Raw genomic sequence first — 6000 nt, 5'->3', positions numbered from 1 at the left:
ATAATGCCAGAGGAGCCTATTATTCAGCACTTATAGAAGAAAATAAGAACAACCCTAGGTTCCTCTTCAGCACTGTAGCCAGGCTGACAGAGAGTCACAGCTCTATTGAGCCACATATCCCCATAAACCTAAGTAGCAATGACTTCATGAGCTTCTTTTATAATAAAATTATTACTATTAGAGTGAAAAATAATCACCAACTACCATCAACAGCTATCAGTGGCTCTCCAAGTTCAGGAACTTTAACTAATGTAAACTCAGATATATATTTAGACTGTTTTTCTGCTATTGATCTTCATCAGTTAACTTCAATAATTTCTACATCGAAGCCATCAACCTGTCTGTTAGACCCGATCCCAACTAGGCTGCTTAAAGAAGTCGTACCCTAAATTGGCACTTCTTTACTGGATATGATTAATCTTTCTTTATTATCAGGATGTGTACCACAGTCCTTTAAAGTAGCTGTAATTAAACCCCTTCTTAAAAAGCCCACTCTTGACCCAGGGGTTTTAGCCAATTATAGACCGATTTCTAACCTCCCCTTCCTCTCTAAGATTCTAGAGAAAGTAGTCGCCAAAGAGTTGTGTGACTTTTTACATAGCAAAAGTCTAGAGTTCATCACAGCACAGAGACAGCTTTGGTTAAAGTTAATAATGACCTTTTGATTGATTCAGACAATGGACTTGTCTCTGTACTTGTATTATTGGATCTTAGTGCTGCATTTGACACCATTGACCATAATATTCTTTTACAGAGACTTGAGCATCAAATTGGCATTAAAGGAACCACACTAAGCTGGTTTAAGTCATACTTATCAGATCGTTCGCAGTTTGTACATGTTAACGATGAATCTTCAATAAATACTACAGTTAGTCATGGAGTTCCACAAGGTTCTGTACTTGGACCAATACTATTTACTTTATATATGCTCCCTTTAGGCAATATTATTAGGAATCACTCCATTAACTTTCACTGTTATGCAGATGATACGCAGTTATATCTATCGATCAAGCCTGATGAAACTAATCAATTAACTGTTTCTCTGTTGAAATCTCAGTCCAGTTAAATTTTTTTATTTCAAACCAATCAAACTGTGTTTTGACCAAAATAAGCTTTTTTTGTGAAATCACTGTCTGACTGAATTGAAAACTCTATCCAGTTAAAAATCTAGACATAAAACCACTTTAAAAAAAAAAGAAAAAAGCTGTTTTGTGCCAAAACAGTCTCACTCTGTTGAAAACTCAATCCAGTTAAAAAAACATTGCTAAAACCACTGAATCTGTGTTTTTTAAGCAAAAGAAGCTGTTTTGTGTCAGTACAGTCTGACTGAACTGAAAACTCAGTCCTGTTAACAAACTAGTAAACCACTTAAACTCTTAGCAGGCCATCTGTGCCTATGGATTTGTAAACCATGCCCATGATTTTGCTATCCATGGCCACAGATTTGCAATGCGTACCCATTGACACACTGACCTGGTAGCCAGCTTCAGTAGGCTTATATGCCTTTTGGCCAGAAGATGTCACTACACAATAGGAAATAAACTGTGGTCATCTATAATGTTTACTATTTACATCTATATCTGACAGAAGGATTCATTTGAAATACTAATATTACTTTTGTTGTAAATCTTGGACAAATTTAGCTGTCCTGTTTGCTGGAATAAGGAGAGAGGAGTAAAAACAATAGCAAAATGACAGGTAAGAAAAACAGGATCCTGGATGATACCTTTTGAACCACAGGACAGAGTCATTATACTTCTTAGAATTAGAAAAGCCTAAATAAATTATGGAATAGTTGCTAATTAGCTTGTCATCATTAGTGGAAATGGTCAGTGTGTGACAGCTGCAAGCAATTGATTGCACATGGCGATTTGGTCGACAATCCCTGGAGGTTAATCATTGACAGGATGGAGGGTTAGTCCTCCCCATGGCTCAAGGCATAACCGGTCAATAACCTTTCATCCTGCTGAGAATTTGTCTCAAGAGCCACCACTCCTCAAATCACCAACAGCTCCAAACTTTATGAAGAGATTAGAAACATGGATAGCCATGGAGATTAGGAAAGAACAAGTTCATGTGAGTAAAAAGCTGTCTGAAAACTACTGAGAGAATAAAATAGAATACACAACACTGCATAGACAATATGACAATATTTCATATATAGCCAATGCTATAACAGACATAATATAGCCATTTAAGCAGATAAACCATACATACACAAACCATGCCACAATGAATAATAAAATAAACTAAGCTGTGAGACACAAATGAAGTTGCATCATAAAGCGCTTATTAATGTCTCACGATAATTAAAAAGAGCAACAAGAGCTCATCATTAATTAGTGGTTCTAAGGGACCAAGCAAGTTGATCCCGTTTAACTCTTTTGCTGCCTTCCTATAACTGTTCCATTATCTAAATTCAAACTCCTGGACAGGCTTGTTTCCAAATTTATATGGCAAAATAAAAAGGCCCAGAGTGAAACTCGTGTTGTCTGTTCTCACAAAGAGAAAGGTGACTTATTTTTGCCTAACTTCAGGTGTTACTAATGAGCAGCTCAACTTTTGGTCTTGTGTATAAGAGTAGATGTGAACACAAAATGGGTGCCCATAGAACAAGGATCTGTTACTAAGGTAACAATATCTGTCCTCCCCTTCCTAAAGGTCCAGTGTGTCGGATTTAGTGGGATCTAGTGGTGTAATTGCAGATAGCAACTCCCTTTCTTCACACTCCCCTTCCAAGTGTGAAGAAGAAACCATGGTGGCCACAAAACACACTAACTGTCTAGTGAAAGTGTTTGGTTTGTCCCTTCTAGGTTACTGTAGAAACATGGAGGACACAGTGGAAGTTGAAAAAGAAGACATCTGTAAATAAAAACGGCTCATTCTAAGAGTACAGAAATATAGCTATTCTTATTTTCTTTATTTATTTGATTATACACTAATGAAAACATACTTATCAATATTATATTCCATTTCTACCAATAGATCCTCCTAAATGTTACACACTGGCTCTTTACATTATAGGATTTACTCTCTTTTATTCAAATCAAAGCAGAAAATGGAAATTGGAGAACATGCCTGCTTCAAAAAGAACAGTACAGGACTCCTTCACCTTAAATCCTTCACCAGAACTGTAATAAAGTAAATGGTAACTGGACTGCACTTGAATAGTCAAAGTGTTAAATAGAAAGTGAGGAAAAGAGGGACAGAGAGCAAAGGGAAAGATACAAAAAACTAATTTGGGTCTCACCTTTAGGTCTGTGTATGTGTGTTACACCCAGCAGGCAGTACGTAAATCTGTAGTGACAGCTTGGGAGTCTTCTGATGTGCCACTAAGCAGCGCTGTTCTACAGCAGACTGTCAGCCCTCTTAAGCCTTCAGTCCTGCTTACAGTCTACAGCTACTAGAAACTTTAAAGTAATATGTTTATAAAGAAATTAACTTTATAAACCATTCCTGCCCTAAACCAACTTAAGTAGTCACATGAATTCTGATATGACTGACTGATTTAGACTGACGTTAGTTACACTGCAAAAATCTGACCTGAATTTGATTTGGAATATGACATAGGAAAGTGGCCCAAATCAGAATTGAAAAAATCAAAAAGTTTTGCTTATGGCTGAGGGCTTCATTATTATTTCCTCCACCAAGGAGGTAAACTTATAAACTTAGCAACTGGCTGAGACGGCAGCCCCTCCTCCAAACCTCTCTCTACAAGTCATACCTAGAGGTAGTGAATCACACCAACATCTAGTTGATGTTATTTTAGTTAACTTTACTTGAGGCACATACAGATTGGAAAATATCACATTTAATTTTGTACTAATAATGGAGGGTTTTTTCTGAGACTGAAAGAGTACAGAACTAACTGAAGTAAAGAACTGAAAGACAAATATTTGTTTATATACTCAAAGAAGAGAACTAACTGACAGATACATACAGGTAAAACTACTGTATGTTTAAAATGAAGCTCAAATGGCTTTCGGATCCCAGAAGAAGCAATTCTTCTCTCTTCTTAAGAGGGTTTCTGTTGTTTTTGTTGTTGTTGTTTCGACTAGATTATCAAACCAGTGCTGACCCTAGTTGATAATTAGTTCCGCCAAATTATATATCTGACATCACAAGTAAGCCTTAATTGTAGGGTGACTTTGGTAAATTGCAGGGTTCAAAGAAATGATGTCTACACTGCAGTGCAGACATGTACATAGTGTAATAGCTCTTCACTTAAGATAGCATTTTGTTAAGTGAATATATGATTTAGCTTAACTGTAACTTCTTTGCTTTTCACTGACAGAAAACAGGGTAGGCTGAGGTCCATTTATGTTCGGTACAACTGCTGGTGATGCACTCTCAAAGGGTCATAGCTGATCCATAAGGTACTAGTATGCACCTGCAAAAGTTGACGGGACAATATGCCTTCCAAACTGAGAAAGGGTCTATGTCTGTAATGATAAAGATATAGGATATGCCGATATTATTTGGGTTGTAGGAGCATTCTTTAAATTCACATAGATGTATACAGGAGAAAAACGCTTTCTTTAAAACCTTATTCAAGACTTGGATATGAGCACTTTTCTGATATGTGCAAAGATCACAACTCCAACCTTTTCAAGAAGATGGTTGGACGAACTAAAGAGGGAGGTTGTGTTTGCACAGTCGAACAAGTCCCCAACTGCAGGAAAACTTTGAAAAACTCCTAATTTGATGCAAAGCAGCTCCACTTGTTCCACTTTTACTTTTAGCATTATATGTCACACTGCTAACTTGCAGACTTCTCAGTCAATTTTTATTTTAATTTCTGTATAGCTCTTTAGGCTATGCATTTATTTAATTATCCAGCTATTTTGTACATATTCTATCTTTTTATCTTTATTTATATTTTTTTAGCTCGATTGTGATTCCTATGCACCAATGCACCAAGGCAAATTCCTCATATGTGTAAACTTACTTGGCAATAAACCTGATTCTGATTCTGATTTACTACGGGGACAACATGACTGACAGTTTGAAAAAGATGGAAAGGGAAAGAAAAAGAGAGGGGGAGAAGGAGGGAAATTCCTAACTAGGTTGAATTAAAAATTTTAAAAAGGCCACATGCCGCCAACATTTAATGAAGCTTAAATATCTATTGTGTGAGAAAAATTTAGAATGGCCATACACCTTTTTTTTCTAAATCTATTTTAGTTTTTATTGTGACAATACCTGCCTCTCATTTTAAGAAGCAGAGCAGCTGGACAGCCACTGTATTAGATGGTTTAGGATGGACATGTCAGCAGTAAAGGTGGTTGTAGTAGGTGACACCTCTGTGTTAAAGAGCTGCCAGCAACAGTGGCTGGGTAACTATCAGTGGAGGACAGGTGTCCTTTTTCTCTCCTTGTGTAAGCATACATGAGATGCAATGGGTCACGTTTCTGTGCCCTCTGTGGTTAAGATAGTCCTAACGAACATACAAGTGGAAAACACACCTGTGAAAGGCCCCAGTAGGGATTACCTATATGACAATACAACTTTTTTTCTATAAAGTTTTATATAGCTTTTTATATCTCTCCTGTTAATATCTCTGGGTGTATCAATATAATCAATTCACTGCTTCATGGCAATATTCGATTTTTATATGATTTTTACAATTAATGTGATAAAGTACCTTGATTTGTAGGAAGTCAGATAATGGCTGTCACAGGGTTTGTTAATGATAGAGTGCTTCTCCACCAATAAGGAAAAAGAGATGGTAATACAGTAAATCAAAGGAATCAGTCTGCACCCTGAGCACTCTTGTATATCAACAGTTCAGTTTAAACTTCATAAGAATACACAGAAACAGAAAAGCAATGAAATAAAAAATGATATACGAATATAAAAATCTCATATAAATAAAAATAAACAAAAAGGTTGTTTATATACCATGATGGGAAAATAGATACAACTCTATCAATAATCCTGCCTATTATCTAATTATGGTGTAGCTTTACAGAGGCAAATAAGTAAATAAAAAAATGGTTT

This window comes from Dicentrarchus labrax, unplaced genomic scaffold (assembly GCF_905237075.1).
Source record: "Dicentrarchus labrax unplaced genomic scaffold, dlabrax2021, whole genome shotgun sequence".
NCBI lineage: Eukaryota > Metazoa > Chordata > Actinopteri > Moronidae > Dicentrarchus > Dicentrarchus labrax.
The sequence above is the reverse complement of the archived record's forward strand: the minus strand, read 5'-3'. Positions refer to the sequence as shown.